Below are 18,957 nucleotides of genomic sequence, written 5' to 3'. Positions count from 1 at the left end.
TCGGACCACTATATGAAGTCAGCAGGAGAGGGTACCCCGGACATGGAGGTGGAGGAGCGCGTCCAGGAGAATGTGGAGAAGCTTCACCATCTATGTGCCGCCATGGATTGCGTTGTCCAGAATATGGACCTCTGGGAGAGACAGGGAGTTTTTCCAACGCCTCCACCAGCCCAACCGGGGTCTATCCTGAGTGCCCCTTCTCAACCTGAACCCGGTGGCATTCGTCTATCCATGCCTCAGGGGTACGACGGAAGTGCTGCCACCTGCCGGGGTTTCCTACTCCAATTAGACCTTTTCCTGGCCACGGTCCACCCAGTTCCATCTGACCGTGAGAAGAGTTTCGCCCTTGTCTCGTGCCTCACCGGGAGAGCCCTGGAGTGGGCCAGCGCTATGTGTGGAGGAGATGTGGCGTTGGACCATTATGAGGAGTTCACCCGCCGTTTTCGGGCAGTCTTTGACCATCTACCCGAGGGCAGAGCGGTGGGTGAGCGCCTCTACCATCTGAGGCAGGAGACGAGGAGCGTCCAGGATTTTGCCCTGGAGTTCAGGACCCTGGCAGCCGGTGCGGGATGGAATCACAGGGCCCTGATCGACCATTACCGCTGAAGTCTTTGTGAGGACGTCCGTCAGGAGCTGGCCTGCAGAGACACCACCCTCAACCTCGACCAGCTGGTGGAACTGTCCATTCGGCTGGTCAACCTACTGGCTGCTCGCGGACATCCAGATCGGGGTCTGGTGGTTGCATCCTCCCGCTCCCCCTCTCCTAGACCCAGGGAATTGGGAGAGGGGGTGCACAGGGAGCCCGGAGGGGGTTCCCGCTCGCGCACCATCTGTGGCTGCAGAGGTCACACTGCTGGTCGGTGCCGGGTAGGTTCCTCTGGGAATCGAGGTAACAGGCAGGGCGCTCTTGCGCCACCCCAGGTGAGTAGGCACCATTCTCATCCAGAGCCCTCTGTTGCACTTATGTTTGTGTCAGTTACTTTTCCTGATTTTTTCCCCCCGCGTTCCCAGCATAAGGCGCTAGTAGATTCAGGCACGGCTGGGAATTTTATTGATCAAGCTTTTGCTCATAGTTTAGGGATCCCCATTGCACCCGTGGATGTGCCTTTCCCCGTTCACACTTTAGATAGTCGACCATTAGGGTCAGGGTTAATCAGGGAGGTCACAGCTCCTTTGAGTATGGTGACACAGGGGGGTCACAAGGGAAAACATTTGTATTTTCCTTATGGACACTCCTGCGTATCCCGTGGTGCTGGGTCTACCTTGGTTAACCTCTCTAGGGCCGGCAGGACGAAATCGTCCCACCTACGTAACAGCCAGTGGAATCCTGTGGCGCGTTATTCAAATACCTTAGAAATGCTATTACTTCAATTTCTCAAACATATGACTATTTTACACCATTATAAAGACAAGACTCTCGTTAATCTAACCACACTGTCCGATTTCAAAAAGGCTTTACAACGAAAGCAAAACATTAGATTATGTCAGCAGAGTACCCAGCCAGAAATAATCAGACACCCATTTTTCAAGCTAGCATATAATGTCACAAAAACCCATAAGACAGCTAAATGCAGCACTAACCTTTGATGATCTTCATCAGATGACACACCTAAGACATTATGTTATACAATACATGCATGTTTTGTTCAAGCAAGTTCATATTTCTATCAAAAACCAGCTTTTTACATTAGCATGTGACGTTCAGAACTAGCATACCCCCCGCAAACTTCCGGTGAATTTACTAAATTACTCACGATAAACGTTCACAAAAAGCATAACAATTATTTTAAGAATTATAGATACAGAACTCCTCTATGCACTCGATATGTCCGATTTTAAAATAGCTTTTCGGTGAAAGCACATTTTGCAATATTCTAAGTAGATAGCCCGGCATCACAGGGCTAGCTATTTAGACATCCAGCAAGTTTAGAACTCACCAAAGTCAGATTTACTATAAGAAAATTTTTATTACCTTTGGTGTTCTTCGTCAGAATGCACTCCCAGGACTTCTACTTCAATAACAAATGTTGGTTTGGTCCCAAATAATCCATAGTTATATCCAAATAGCGGCGTTTTGTTTGTGCGTTCAAGACACTATCCGAAAGGGTAAATAAGGGTTACGAGCATGGCGCATTTCGTGACAAAAAAATTCAAAATATTCCATTACCGTACTTCGAAGCATGTCAACCGCTGTTTAACCTCTCTAGGCTAGGCGGGACGAATTCGTCCCACCTACGTAACAGCCACTGCTATCCTGTGGCGCGATTTTCAAAACCTTAAAAATCCTATTACTTCAATTTCTCAAACATATGACTGTTTTACAGCCATTTAAAGATAAGACTCTCGTTAATCTAACCACACTGTCCGATTTCAAAAAGGCTTTACAACGAAAGCAAAACATTAGATTATGTCAGCAGAGTACCAAGCCAGAAATAATCAGACACCCATTTTTCAAGCCAGCATATAATGTCACCAAAACCCAGAAGACAGCTAAATGCAGCACTCACCTTTGATGATCTTCATCAGATGACAACCCTAGGACATTATGTTATACAATACATGCATGTTTTGTTCAATCAAGTTCATATTTATATCAAAAACCAGCTTTTTACATTAGCATGTGACGTTCAGAACTAGCATACCCCCGCAAACTTCCGGGGAATTCGCTAACATTTTACTAAATTACTCACGATAAACGTTCACAAAAAGCATAACAATTATTTTAAGAATTATAGATACAGACCTCCTCTATGCACTCGATATGTCCGATTTTAAAATAGCTTTTTGGTGAAAGCACATTTTGCAATATTCTAAGTACATAGCCCAGGCATCACGGGCTCGCTATTTAGACACCCGGCAAGTTTAGCACTCACCATAATCATATTTACTATTATAAAAATTTCATTACCTTTTGTTGTCTTCGTCAGAATACACACCCAGGACAGCTACTTCAATAACAAATGTTGGTTTGGTCCAAAATAATCCATCGTTATATCCGAATAGCGGCGTTTTGTTCGTATGCGTTCCAGACAATATCCGAAATAGTAAAGAAGTGTCACGCGCTTGGCGCAATTCGTGACAATAAAATTCTAAGTATTCCATTACCGTACTTCGAAGCATGTCAACCGCTGTTTAAAATCAATTTTTACGACATTTTTCTCGTAGAAAGCGATAATATTCCGACAGGGAATCTCCTTTTCGGCAAACAGAGGAAAAAATCCCAAAGGCGGGGGCGGTCGGGGTCACGCGCATAAGCTAGTGTCTCTTGATCGGCCACTTGAGAAAGGCGATAATGTGTTTCAGCCTGGGGCTGGAATGACGACATTCTGTTTTTTCCCGGGCTCTGAGCGCCTATGGACGACGTGGGAAGTGTCACGTTAGAGCAGAGATCCTTAGTAAATGATAGAGATGGAAAAGAAGTTCAACAAATGGTCAGACAGGCCACTTCCTGTAAAGGAATCTCTCAGGTTTTGACCTGCCATTTGAGTTCTGTTATACTCACAGACACCATTCAAACAGTTTTAGAAAATTTAGGGTGTTTTCTATCCATATGTAATAAGTATATGCATATTCTAGTTACTGAGTAGGAGTGGTAACCAGATTAAATCGGGTATGTTTTTTATCCAGCCGTGTCAATGCTGCCCCCTAGCCCTAACAGGTTAAAATCCATTTTTATGCAATTTTTCTCGTAAAAAAACGATACTATTCCGACCAGGAATCTGCATTTAGGTAAACAGACGAAAGAAAATAAAGCACGGGGTCGACTCGGGCATGCGCCTAAGCCCATAGTACTCTGATCGGCCACTTGCCAAAAGCGATAATGTGTTTCAGCCTGAGGCTGCCTCGATATCGTTCAGCTTTTTCCCGGGCTCTGAGAGCCTATGGGAGCCGTAGGAAGTGTTACGTTAGAGCAAAGATCCTCAGTCTTCAATAAAAAGAGCCAAGATGAAGAACAACTTGTCAGACAGGCCACTTCCCATATAGAATCCTCTCACGTTTTTGCCTGCCATATGAGTTCTGTTATACTCACAGACACCATTCAAACAGTTTTAGAAACTTTAGGGTGTTTTCTATCCAAAGCCAATAATTATATGCATATTCTAGTTACTGGGCAGGAGTAGTAACCAGATTAAATCGGGTACGTTTTTTTATCCGGCCGTGTCAATACTGCCCCCTACCCCCAACAGGTTAATTTGTCATAACCCCACTTTTTCTTGGCCACAGAGGGCTCTCACGAGGTGGTCGCGAGAGTGCTCAGTTAGGGTTTTCCGTTGGTGCTACTATGGTGGAAAGTCCAGACCAGGTCTCCACCGTGCGCGTTCCCCCCGAATATGCCTATTTGGCTCTCGCCTTCTATTGTTTGGTGGCACCGGTAGTGTGGGAGCTGGATGCGGACATTGAGCGGGCGTCACGTGCAGAGCCCGTTCCCCCTCAGTGTCCAGCTGGGCGTCTGTACGTTCCGTCTGCTGTCCGCGACGGATTGATCTACAGGGCTCACACGTTACCCTCCTCTGGTCATCCTGGGATTGGTCGGACGATGCGCTGTCTTAGTGGGAGGTACTGGTGGCCCACCTTAGCTAAGGATGTGAGGGTTTATGTTTCCTCTTGCTCGGTGTGCACTCAGTGCAAGGCTCCTAGACACCTACCCAGAGGTAAGCTACAACCCTTACCCGTTCCACAACGGCCGCGGTTGCACTTGTCAGTGGATTTCATAACAGATCTTCCACCTTCACAAGGTAACACCACGATCCTGGTCGTTGTGGATCGTTTTCTAAGTCCTATTGTCTTCTCCCTTTGCCTGGTCTCCCTACGGCTCTACAAACGGCAGAGGCTCTGTTTACGCACGTCTTTCGGCACTACGGGGTGCCTGAGGATATAATGTCTGATCGGGGTCCCCAGTTCACGTCAAGGGTCTGGAAGGCGTTCATGGAGCGTCTGGGGGTCTCGGTCAGCCTTACCTCAGGTTTTCACCCTGAGAGTAACGGGCAGGTGGAGAGAGTTAACCAGGATGTGGGTAGGTTTCTGAGATCTTATTGTCAGGACTGGCCGGGGGAGTGGGCGGCGATCGTGCCCTGCGAAGAGATGGCTCAGAACTCGCTCCGCCACTCCTCCACTCACCTCTCTCCCTTTCAGTGCGTGTTGGGGTATCAGCCGGTTCTGGCTCCTTGGCATCAGAGTCAGACCGAGGCTCCTGTGGTGGACCACTGGTTCCGGCGCGAGGAGGAGACCTGGGACGCCGCTCACGTCCACCTTCAGCGCACCGTACGCGCCAGAAAGTTGGCGCAGACCGTCACTGCAGTGAGGCCCCAGTGTTCGCACCGGGGGACAGGGTCTGGCTCTTGACCAGAAACCTGCCCCTCCGCCTGCCCTGCCGGAAGGTGAGTCTGCGGTTTGTGGGGCCGTTTAACCTGTTGGGTCTAGGGGGCAGCATTTGCACGTCTGGATAAAAAAAATGTACCCGATTTAATCTGGTTACTAATCCTACCCAGTAACTAGAATATGCATATACTTATTATATATGGATAGAAAACACTCTAAAGTTTCCAAAACTGTTTGAATGGTGTCTGTGAGTATAACAGAACTCATTTGGCAGGCAAAACCCTGAGACATTTTCTGACAGGAAGTGGATACCTGATGTGTTGTATTGACTTTAAAGCTATCCCATTGAAAGACACAGGGGTTTAGGAATATTTTGGCACTTCCTATTGCTTCCACTAGATGTCACCAGCCTTTACAAAGTGTTTTGAGTCTTCTGGAGGGAGATCTGACCGAACAAGAGCCATGGAACGGTGATGTCCCATTAGACACCTGGCGCGCTACTTCATGTTGGGTACCCTCGTTCCAATACGTTATAAAAGGCTATGCATTCGTCCACCTTGAATATTATTCATGTTCTGGTTAAAAAGGCCCTAATGATTTATGCTATACAACGTTTGACATGTTTGAACGAACGGAAATATATTTTTCCCCTCGTTCATGACGAGAAGTCCGGCTGGCTTACATCATGTGCTAACGAGACGGAGATTTTTGGACATAAATGATGAGCTTTTTTGAACAAAACTACATTCGTTATGGACCTGTGATACCTGGAAGTGACATCTGATGAAGAGAATCAAAGGTAATGGATTATTTACATAGTATTTTCGATTTTAGATCTCCCCAACATGACGTCTAGTCTGTATCGCAACGCGTATTTTTCTGGGCACAGTGCTCAGATTATTGCAAAGTGTGATTTCCCAGTAAGGTTATTTTTAAATCTGGCAAGTTGATTGCGTTCAAAAGATGTAAATCTATAATTCTTTAAATGACAATATAATATTTTAACAATGTTTTCTAATTTTAATTATTTAATTTCTGACGCTGACTTGACTGCCGGTTATTGGAGGGAAACGATTTCCTCAACATCAATGCCATAGTAAAACGCTGTTTTTGTATATAAATATGAACTTGATAGAACTAAAAATGCATGCATTGTCTAACATAATGTCCTAGGAGTGTCATCTGATGGAGATTGTAAAAGGTTAGTGTATCATTTTAGCTGGTTTTATGGTTTTGGTGACCCTGTCTTTGACTTGACAAAACATTACACACAACTCTTGTAAATGTACTGTCCTAACATACTCTAAATTTATGCTTTCGCCGTAAAACCTTTTTGAAATCGTAAAACGTGGTTAGATTAAGGAGATGTTTATCTTTCAAATGGTGTAACATAGTTGTATTTTTGAAAAATTTGAATTTTGACATTTATTTGGATTCAAATTTGCCGCTCTTGAAATGCACCTGCTGTTGATGGAGTGCACCACAGGTGGCACGCTAGCGTCCCACCTAGCCCCAAGAGGTTAAAGTCCTGAGGAGAGTGAACGAGGTATGTTATAGGTTAAAGCTTCCCGCCCATTACTGCATTAACCCCTCGTTCCTTGTGTCTCTCCTCAGGCCGGTGGTGGCTGGCCAGTTCCAGGAGGCTGAGGTGCGGGAGGTTCCTCCACACCCTCTGGACATTGAGGGTGCCCCGGCATACTCTGTTCGATCGATCCTGGATTCGAGACGTCGGGCTAGGGGCCTTCAGTACCTCGTGGACTGGGAGGGGTACGTTCCGGAGGAGAGATGCTGGGTTCTGGTGGAGGATGTGTTAGATCCTTCCCTGCTGCGAGAGTTCCATCATCTCCATCCGGATCGCCCTGCACCTCGTCCTCCGGGTCGTCCCTGAGGCCGGTGTCAGGGGGGGTACTGTCATGATTTCTGCCGAAGTCGATGCCCCTCCTTGTTCGGGTGGTGCTCGGCGGTCGACACCACCTGTCTTCTAGCCATCACTGATCCATTTTTCATTTTCCATTGGTTTTGTCTCTTTTTACTACACACCTGGTTTCAATCCCATTCATTACATGTTGTGTATTAACCCTCTGTTTTCCCTCATGTCCTTGTTATCGGTTTCGTGTATTTTGTATTGGTGAGCTACGGGTATTTTTTACCCATGTTATTTGTATGTACGTTGGTTTTGGAGTTCGTGTTTGTTTATCCTTTATTAAATAACTCCAGTTATACCAAGTTGGTTTCTCCTGCGCCTGACTTACTTGCCACCTACACACACGTTGATGACAAGAAGTTCATGCAATCGTGTTACAAGTTGTAACAAATCCCATATTACAAAGTAGTTTAAACCTTTTAGAAAAAATATATATATTTTAGAACCTAAGTGTACACAGAGCCTCATAGGGAGATGACAAGTAGGGATCCTAAAGTCTGTATTATGTGATTAATTAAATTCCAAATTAAATTCTGATTAGCTCTTTAACTATGAAGCCGGTGGGTCTTTTCTAACCTTCAATGAAAGCTGGCAAGTTCCTTTTCAGCTCTAACTTTGATCTGTAATTGCATCAACCTTTTCAACAATTAATGCTTTCCATCAGAGGCACTTCGGAAACATATGATAACAGGGGCTGTTTCTTTGTTTTAAAACGCTTTTTAAAATATCACCGCAGGTATAATTGCAGGTAAATACATACGTTGGTATTCAGCGCAACAGAAAACAAGGAATTAAAAAGTTGATTTCTGGTTCCGATCAGGAACATTCTACTGTCATTCCTTGTTTCGATTGGAGGGATCAACATGTTGAATACAAAATGTTTTACATTACAGAATATTCACGACATACCAGCACACAGTATCTCTTTGCTTCTAAACTCCTCATTATGAGCAAAGCCAATATAGAACGGCTTTAGTGGCCCTCTGACATGTTCTTTATTATTCAGTTCTGATTGCATGTTTGGCAGGCCGTGACTCACATGCATAAAATACACGTTTTCACAGAGATCTAATTTCATTTCACATCCTTTCATTCTTTACTCTCTAAGGAGAAGATCAATAAACACCTCAAAATGTTGTGAGAAATGTAATGATGTCTACATCAAGGTGACTACAACAAGGTGACTACAACAAGACTGTTAGGGGGCAATCTGTACTTCAAACAATTACAAATCTTTCACCCTGCCACTGTTTGGTTAACAACTGAGAAATGGGGCTGGAGAAATATAACTCTCACATTATAGACAGAGCTATGGATGCAAGGACTGACCAACCTGGATATAAAAATGATAGTTTTACCCATGTTTTGAGGCTCTACAGTGTTTGTCTACATTGCTTACTAACAATGGACTAAAACAAGCCTATATTTAGGGTTCTGATGGGGTACGACAGTTGAACTAAGCTCATGAGGCATTTGCAAGTTGTATTCTTTAAGAACCTTCATTTAAAAGTGAAACAATTGATGTACAGCGGCTTGCGAAAGTATTCACCCCCCTTGGCATTTTTCCTATTTTGTTGCCTTACAACCTGGAATTAAAATTGCTTTTTGGGTGGTTTGTAATCATTTGATTTACATAACATGCCTACCACTTTGAAGATGCAAAATATTTTTTATTGTGAAACAAACAAGAAATAAGACAAAAAAACTGAGAACTTGAGTGTGCATAACTATTCACTCCCCCAAAGTCAATACTTTATAGAGCCACCTTTTGCAGCAATTACAGCTGTAAGTCTCTTGGGGTATGTCTCTATCAGCTTGGCACATCTAGCCCCTGGGATTTTTGCCCATTCTTCAAGGCAAAACTGCTCTAGCTCCTTCAAGTTGGATGGGTTCCGTTGGAGTACAGCAAGTCATACCACAGATTCTCAATTGGATTGAGGTCTGGGCTTTGACTAGGCCATTCCAAGACATGTAAATGTTTCCCCTTAAACCACTCGAGTGTTGCTTTAGCAGTATGCTTAGGGTCATTGTCCTGCTGGAAGGTGAACATCCATCCCAGTCTCAAATCTCTGGAAGACTGAAACAGGTTTCCCTCAAGAATTTCCCCGTATTTAGCGCCATCCATCATTCCTTCAATTCTGACCAGTTTCCCAGTCCCTGCCAATGAAAAACATCCCCACAGCATGATGCTGCCACCACCGTGCTTCACTGTGGGGATGGCATTCTCGGGGTGATGAGAGGTGTTGGGTTTGCGCCAGACATAGCATTTTCCTTGATGGCCAAAAAGCTAAATTTTAGTCTCATCTGACCAGAGTACCTTCTTCCATGTGTTTGGGGAGTCTCCCACGTCTTTTGGTGAACACCAAACACTCTTCTGTAAAGCCCAGCTCTGTGGAGTGTACGGCTTAAAGTATTCCTATGGACAGATTCTCCAATCTCCGCTGTGGAGCTTTGCAGCTCCTTCAGGGTGTCGTGTCTTTGGCATCATTAAACTGAAGATGAATCTTTATCAAAAATTCTCTGTAATTATTATTACGTGATTAAACTATTTAATTATGTAACTGTAATTAACTAGGAAGTCGGGGCATCAAGGAAAATATTCAGATTACAAAGTTATAATTTTCCTAATATAACTTTGATGTTTTAATATCTGATCACTTAATCTTCTGATTAATGAATTATTCTTTACCTCACGTTAGTCTCATTCCAAACGTCGTAAATTGTTGGTTGTCTGCACGAACCCAGTCTTCACTATGAGTCATCCATACATCAATTGTCTTAAAATCATTTATTTACTAAGTACTCACAGAAATGCATAACGAACAGTAGATATGGTTACAAAGAAATTATAGGGGAATGTGCCCTCGTGGGCTAAATCGGCATGGCGGCTTGTTAGACAGAGGGACTGATAAGGGCGCGAAAGATAAGTGACACTACAAAGTTGATAATTATAACAATTGAAATGCTAATCCTTTGCAAATGAACGTTCACTCATTCGGGAATAATTGCAATAAATATAAATATTTACGCTCAGTGTGTCATCGGGATCTCTGTTGAAAAGTTTGTTTCTGTTGGAGAGTTTGTCCACCCTCTCTCTGTCGTGGTTAGAATGGATAGTTCAGAGTGACATTCATTCATGTCCTTATAGAATAGATGTTTCGGCAGTTGTCGGTCTTCGCGTTCAATGATACCGAATTCCTAGCTGCAGACTAGTAATTAATATCAAAGACTTGTTCTTATTTTGTCGATATCGATAGTCTAAGAGTTTAACCACGTGGGATGGTTAAAAGATTCAGCAATCTACTTAACATCTCTGGGCTACGTAACAGCCAGTTGAATCCTGTGGCGCGATTTTCAAAACGTTTGAAATGCTATTACTTCAATTTCTCAAACATATGACTATTTTACAGCTATTTAAAGACAAGACTCTTGTTAATCTAACCACACTGTCCGATTTCAAAAAGGCTTTACAACGAAAGCAAAACATTAGATTATGTCAGCAGAGTACCAAGCCAGAAATAATCAGACACCCATTTTTCAAGCTAGCATATAATGTCACAAAAACCCAGAAGACAGCTAAATGCAGCACTAACCTTTGATGATCTTCATCAGATGACAACCCTAGGACATTATGTTATACAATACATGCATGTTTTGTTCAATCAAGTTCATATTTATATCAAAAACCAGCTTTTTACATTAGCATGTGACGTTCAGAACTAGCATACCCCCCGCAAACCTCCGGTGAATTTACTAAATTACTCACGATAAACGTTCACAAAAAGCATAACAATTATTTTAAGAATTATAGATACAGAACTCCTCTATGCACTCGATATGTCCGATTTTAAAATAGCTTTTTGGTGAAAGCACATTTTGCAATATTCTAAGTACATAGCCCAGGCATCACGGGCTAGCTATTTAGACACCCGGCAAGTTTAGCACTCACCAATATCAGGTTTACTATTATAAAAGTTTGATTACCTTTTGTTGTCTTCGTCAGAATGCACTCCCAGGACTGCTACTTCAATAACAAATGTTGGTTTGGTCCAAAATAATCCATCGTTATATCCGAATAGCGGCGTTTTGTTCGTGCGTCCCAGACACTATCTGAAATGGTAAATCAGGGTCGCGCGCATGGCGCAATTCGTGACAAAAAAAATCGAAATATTCCATTACCGTACTTCGAAGCATGTCAACCGCTGTTTAAAATCAATTTTTATGCCATTTTTCTCGTAAAAAAGCTATAATATTCAGACCGGGAATGTCCATTTAGCTAAACAGAGGAAAGAAAACAAAGCTTTCGGTCGACGCGGGCACGAGCCTGAGTCTCACAGTACTGTAACCAGCCACTACCCAAACGCGCTACTTTTTTTCAGCCAGAGCCTGCAAAGCCACGATTCAGCTTTTTACCGCCTTCTGAGACCCTATGGCAGCCGTAGGAAGTGTCACGGGACAGCTAAGATCCTCACTCTTCAATAAACAGAGACAAGAAGAACGACACCTTGTCAGACAGGCCACTTCCTGAATGAAACCTTCTCAGATTTTTGCCTGCCAAATGAGTTCTGTTATACTCACAGACACCATTCAAACAGTTTTAGAAACTTTAGGGTATTTTCTATCCATATGTAATAAGTATATGCATATTCTAGTTACTGGGTAGGAGTGGTAACCAGATTAAATCGGGTACGTTTTTTATCCAGCCGTGTCAATACTGCCCCCTAGCCCTAACAGGTTAAAACTTATTTCCCTCTGTGATAGAGGTACTGGTCTGGTCTCAAACCTTGGCCCTCTCGTTATCGAGGTAAGCTGGTCTGAAGTGGGAAAACCCAGGTGGGGGTTTTATTCGGAACATAGAAAAGGGCTGTCCCATGATGCAGGTCCTGTCTGTGCCCCTGGGGGCGTGCCAATGACTTAGTGAAACTTTAAACAGAAATACAATTCTCTCACATTAACATCATTACATAGCATCACATTTCACAAGTAGTTTCATCTTTACTCATTCATTTTATACAACAATTAGACGTACGCCTCATAATTGAGGCTATTGTATAAACAGCATTATGGTAATGTGGCCGTATTGTCTCTCATGAGTTTCACAAAATTGTACCAAACGGACCAGTTCGCAGCTGGATTCTTCACCGATCTTTTATACATTCTCCAGAACATAAATATTGTTCAGACCTCCAGTTCTGTGAGGTGGAAGAAATTCCTTTGTTCTCTCTATGAAAACTCACTCTCTCTCTATACTCTGGCCATGAGGAGGGGATCTCTTCTAGGAATTTATGACCTCTCTGACCACAGCAGCCTGGGTGTAGGAGAATGGTGCAGAGGTAGGGGGATGGTGCAGAGGGAGGGGGAATAGTGCTTGCGGTACCCAAAGAGGGCAACGTCATGACAAGGGTTATCTTTGGTCTCTTGTATGCCTCTCTGATTAATGCCCTCCTCGCCTGGTCTGTGAGTTTTGGTGGGCGGCCCTCTCTTGGCAGGGTAGTTGTGGTGCCATATTCTTTCCATTTTTAAAAATGGATTTAATGGTGCTCCGTGGGATGTTCAAAGTTTCTGATCTTTTTTTATAACCCAACCCTGATTTGTTCTCCACAACTTTGTCCCTGACCTGTTTGGAGAGCTCCTTGGTCTTCATAGTGTCGCTTGCTTGGTGGTGCCCCTTGCTTGGTGGTGCCCCTTGCTTGGTGGTGTTGCAGACTCTGGGGCTTTTCAGAACAGGTGTATATATACTGAGATCATGTGACAGATCATGTGACCACTTAGCTTGCACACAGGTGAACTTTATTTAACTAATGGTGTGACTTCTGAAGGTAATTGGTTGCACCAGATCTTATTTAGGGGCTTCATGGTAAAGGCGGTGAATACATATGCACCCACCACTTTTCAGTTTTTTGGGGAGGGGAATGTTTTGAAACAAGTAATTTTTTTCATTTCACTTCACCAATGTGGACTATTTTGTGTGTCTATTACATGATATCCAATTAAAAATCTATTTAAATTACAGGTTGTAATGCAACAAAATAGGAAAACGCTAAGGGGGATGTGTCACGACTTCCACCGAAGGTGGCTCCTCTCCCTGTTTGGGCGGTGCTCGGCGGTCGTCGTCGCCGGCCTACTAGCTGCCACCGATCCCATTTTCGTTTAGTTCTGTCTGTTTTTCACACCTGTGTTTAGTTTAGTTGATTTCGGTGGGTTTATTACACCCCGCTGCAGGCTAGGCTGTGTGCGGGATTATTGCTGTGTATTGTGCTTGTAAGGGGTGCGTGCCTGCACCACGGGATTTCATTTGTTTCTTACGGTATATGTTTACCGAGTGCATTTTGCTCTTTAGTTTGCGGAGTTGAGGTTTCTCCTCCATGTGCGCACTTCCTTCCCTGTCGGTGGCGACGACGTTAGTGCGGTTGTTTCCCATTGTGTTTGTGTTGTGCTTTCGGGACCGCCTGAATAAACGTTGCATTACACTGGAACTTATCTGCTCTCCTGCTCCTGATTTCCTACACACCACCCTCCTATGAGAGGCGCTGTTACAGAATCCCGCACCACCTCAATGGAGTCAGCAGGAGCTGACGCGCTCTCCACGTCCATGGAGGAGCGCGTACAACATCACACCACCGTTCTCCACCGTCTCGGGACCGCCATGGATCAGGTGATGGCAACGATGGAGAGATGGGAGAGGGGTGGCCTGCCTACCCCTGCACCCACCGCGTACCACCCTACACCATCACCTGCGCCGGCGCCACCCGGGCCCAGCGGTTTTCGGCTCGTGCTCCCGAGGGAGTACGATGGGATGGCTGCCGGGTGCAAGGGTTTCCTGCTCCAGCTGGAGCTGTACCTGGCAACCTTTCACCCGGCTCCTTCGGGAGGGGAACGCCCTCGTCTCCTGCCTGCCCGGCAAAGCTCTGGAGCGGGCCAACGTGGTCTGGGAGGGACCAGACTCGGCGAGGGACAACTACCCAGAGTTCACCCGCCCCTTCCGGGCCGTGTTCGACCATCCCCAGGAGGGGCGAGCGGCGGGTGAGCATCTGTTCCATCTACGGCAGGAGACGAGGAGAGCCCAAGACTTCGCGCTGGAGTTCCCGGACCTTGGCCACCGGCTCGGGGTGGAACGACAGGGCCTTGATTGACCACTATAGGTGCAGCCTACGTGAGGACGTCCGCAGGGAGCTAACCTGCAGAGACGCTACCCTCACCCTGGACCAGCTAGTGGACATGTCCATCAGGTTGGATAACTTGCTGGCTACCCACAGGTGTCCAGATCGGGTCCTGTTGGTTCCACCCCCCAGCACCTCCGCTCCAACCCCCATGGAGTTAGGAGGTGCTACAGCGAGGGCGATCGGAGGAGGAGCTTCCTCCTGCACCGGATGTGGTCGGAGAGGGTACACTGCCGACCGGTGTTGGAGGGGCTCGTCTGGGAGTTGAGACGGCAGGCCGAGCACTGTTAGGACACCCCAGGTGAGTCAGCACCAGGCTCACCCCGAGCCCCCTGTTGGTCACATGTATGTGTTGATTTCTTTCCCTGAGTTCTTTCCCCATTCTCAGCATAAGGCGCTAGTCGATTCAGGTGCAGCAGGGAATTTTATGGACCGTGGTTTTGCGCATAGGTTAGGGATTCCCCAGGTTCAGATGGACAAACCCTTTCAGGTGCACTCCCTAGATAGTCGATCATTAGGGTCAGGGGTGCTCAGGGAGTCCACGGCTCCACTGGACATGGTTACGCGGGGGGATCATGAGGAGAGAATTACTTTTTTCCTCATTGATTCTCCTGCGTTTCCGGTGGTGCTGGGGATTCCCTGGCTGGCCTTTCACAACCCTACTATTTCGTGGCAACAGAGGGCTCCAAAGGGGTGGTCAGAGGAGTGCTCAGGCAGGTGTGTGGGAGTTTCCATCGGTGCAACGACGGTGGAGAGTCCAGACCAAGTCCCCACCGTGCGCATTCCCCCCGAGTGTGCCGATTTGGCTATCGCCTTCTGTAAGAAGAGGGCGACCAAATTACAGGGGATTGTGTGATAAACCTCCAGGTAGACGCCGCACCTCCCAAGAGTCATGTGTATCCCCTGTCACAGGAGAGGACGGTGGCTATGGAAACATATGTCTCTGAATCTCTGAGGCAGGGGGACATTCGGCCCTCCATGTCACCCGCCTCCGCGAATATCTTTTTTGTGAAGAAGAAGGGAGGAGGGTTGCGTCCGTGCATTGACTATAGAGGTCTAAATTCGATTATGGTGGGGTACAGTTACCCGCTACCTCTCATCACTACGGCGACGGAGTCATTCCACGGAGCACGCTTCTTCACAAAATTGGATCTCAGGAGCGTGTATAACTTGGTGCGTATCCGGACGGGAGATGAGTGGAATACAGCATTTAATACCACATCCGGCCATTATGAGTACCTCGTCATGCCGTATGGGTTGAGGAATGCTCCAGCCGTCTTCCAATCCTTTGTAGATGAGATTCTCAGGGACCTGCACGGGCAGGGTGTGGTGGCTTATATCGATGACATTCTGATATATTCCGCTACACGCGCCGCGCATGTGTCTCTGGTGCGCAGAGTACTTGGGCGACTGTTGGAGCATGACTTATACGTCAAGGCTAAGAAATGCGTGTTCTTCAAACAGTCCATCTCCTTCCTGGGGTATCGCATTTCCACATCAGGGGTGGAAATGGAATGTGACCACATTTCGGCCGTGCGTAATTGGCCGACTCCCACAACGGTGACAGAGGTGCAGCAGTTTTTAGGGTTTGCCAATTACTACCGGAGGTTTATCCAGGGTTTTGGGCAGGTGGCTACTCCCATTACCTCACTGCTGAAAGGAGGGCCGGTGCGTCTGCGGTGGTCGGCTGAGGCGGATAGAGCTTTTGATCGCTTGAAGTCTCTGTTTACCTAGGCTCCCATATTGGCTCATCCGGATCCCTCTTTGGCATTCATGGTGGAGGTGGACGCGTCCGAGGCTGGGGTAGGAGCTGTGCTCTCACAGCGCTTGGGCACGCCACTGAAGCTCCGCCCCTGCGCTTTCTTTTCGAGGAAGCTCAGCCCGGCGGGGCGAAACTATGACATGGGGGACCGGGAGTTGCTAGCTGTCGTAAAGCTCTGAAAGTGTGGAGACATTGGCTCGAGGGGGCCAAACACCCTTTCCTCATCTGGACTGACCACCGTAACCTGGGCGGCGAGGAGACAACCCTCGTCAGGCAAGGTGGGCCATGTTTTTCACCAGATTCAGCTTTTACTATCTCGTATAGACCAGGTTCCCAGAACACTAAGGCAGACGCACTGTCCCGTCTGTATGATACGGAGGAACGGTCCATCAATCCCACCCCCATACTTCCGGCCTCTTATCCTCTATGGGCTAGGTGGGACGCTTGCCTGTGGCGTGATTTTCAAAACGTTAAAAATCCTATTACTTCAATTTCTCAAACATATGACTATTTTACAGCTATTTAAAGACAAGACTCTCGTTAATCTAACCACACTGTCCGATTTCAAAAAGGCTTTACAACGAAAGCAAAACATTAGATTATGTCAGCAGAGTACCAAGCCAGAAATAATCAGACACCCATTTTTCAAGCCAGCATATAATGTCACCAAAACCCAGAAGACAGCTAAATGCAGCACTCACCTTTGATGATCTTCATCAGATGACAACCCTAGGACATTATGTTATACAATACATGCATGTTTTGTTCAATCAAGTTCATATTTATATCAAAAACCATCTTTTTACATTAGCATGTGACGTTCAGAACTAGCATACCCCCGCAAACTTCCGGGGAATTCGCTAACATTTTACTAAATTACTCACGATAAACGTTCACAAAAAGCATAACAATTATTTTAAGAATTATAGATACAGACCTCCTCTATGCACTCGATATGTCCGATTTTAAAATAGCTTTTTGGTGAAAGCACATTTTGCAATATTCTAAGTACATAGCCCAGGCATCACGGGCTCGCTATTTAGACACCCGGCAAGTTTAGCACTCACCATAATCATATTTACTATTATAAAAGTTTCATTACCTTTTGTTGTCTTCGTCAGAATACACACCCAGGACTGCTACTTCAATAACAAATGTTGGTTTGGTCCAAAATAATCCATCGTTATATCCGAATAGCGGCGTTTTGTTCGTGCGTTCCAGACACTATCCGAAATAGTAAAGAAGTGTGACGCGCATGGCGCAATTCGTGACAATAAAATTCTAAGTATTCCATTACCGTACTTCGAAGCATGTCAACCGCTGTTTAAAATCAATTTTTACGACATTTTTCTCGTAGAAAAGCGATAAGATTCCGACAGGGAATCTCCTTTTCGGCAAACAGAGGAAAAAATCCCAAAGGCGGGGGCGGTCGGGGTCATGCGCATAAGCTAGTGTCTCTTGATCGGCCACTTGAGAAAGGCGATAATGTGTTTCAGCCTGGGGCTGGAATGACGACATTCTGTTTTTTCCCGGGCTCTGAGCGCCTATGGACGACGTGGGAAGTGTCACGTTAGAGCAGAGATCCTTAGTAAATGATAGAGATGGAAAAGAAGTTCAACAAATGGTCAGACAGGCCACTTCCTGTAAAGGAATCTCTCAGGTTTTGACCTGCCATTTGAGTTCTGTTATACTCACAGACACCATTCAAACAGTTTTAGAAAATTTAGGGTGTTTTCTATCCATATGTAATAAGTATATGCATATTCTAGTTACTGAGTAGGAGTGGTAACCAGATTAAATCGGGTATGTTTTTTATCCAGCCGTGTCAATGCTGCCCCCTAGCCCTAACAGGTTATACTTACAGACACCATTCAAACAGTTTTAGTGTTTTCTATCCAAACCTGAACAATAATATGCATATTCTAGCTTCTGAGTTGGTGTAGGAGGCAGTTAAAAATGGGCACATATTTTTTCAAAATTCTCAATACTGCCCCCTAGCCCCAACAGGTTATTAAAGGCGCAGTCAACTTAGTGTATGTAAACTTCTGACCATCTGGAATTGTGATAGTGAAATAATCTGTCCGTAAACAACAGTTGACAAAATGACATGTGTCATGCAGCAAGTAGATGTCCTAACCGGCTTGCCAAAACTATAGTTTGTTAACAAGAAATTTGTGGAGTGGTTGAAAAACGAGTTTTAATGACTCCAACTGTCAGGGGACTCAAAGCAGCAGGAGGGGTGAAGTCAGGCGCAGGAGACCAAGGTCCGTGAACACACGTTTAATAGGCAATAGTCCAACAACTGCCAACAGCATGTAGGCAGGGCAAAAATACAAGCACAGAAAGAGCCTGAAAACAGGGTAGGGGCACAGCCCAAAACACACAGCCTTACATACACATTTTACATTTGCATTTTAGTCATTTAGCAGACGCTCTTATCCAGAGCGACTTACAGTAGTGAACACATACATTTCATTAAAAAAATTCTCCGTACTGGTCCCCGTGGGAATCGAACCCACAACCCTGGCGTTGCGAACTACATGCTCTACCAACTGAGCCACAGTAGAGGCAGAGGAAAATACCTTAAGCCCAACCTAACCAAACCAGACCAAAAATAATCACGCACAATACCCAAACCTAAACAGAGAGACTAAATACCCCCCTAACGATCTAACACAATACAGGTGCACACAAAACCATACCTAACCAAAAGAAAAGTAAAAGAGGATTGGTGGCAGCTAGTAGGCCGGCGACGACGACCGCCGAGCGCCGCCCAAACGAGGAGAGGCGCC

This window comes from Salmo salar, chromosome ssa22, assembly GCF_905237065.1.
Source record: "Salmo salar chromosome ssa22, Ssal_v3.1, whole genome shotgun sequence".
In the NCBI taxonomy this organism is placed as follows: domain Eukaryota; kingdom Metazoa; phylum Chordata; class Actinopteri; order Salmoniformes; family Salmonidae; genus Salmo; species Salmo salar.
This window is presented reverse-complemented; position numbering follows the sequence as displayed.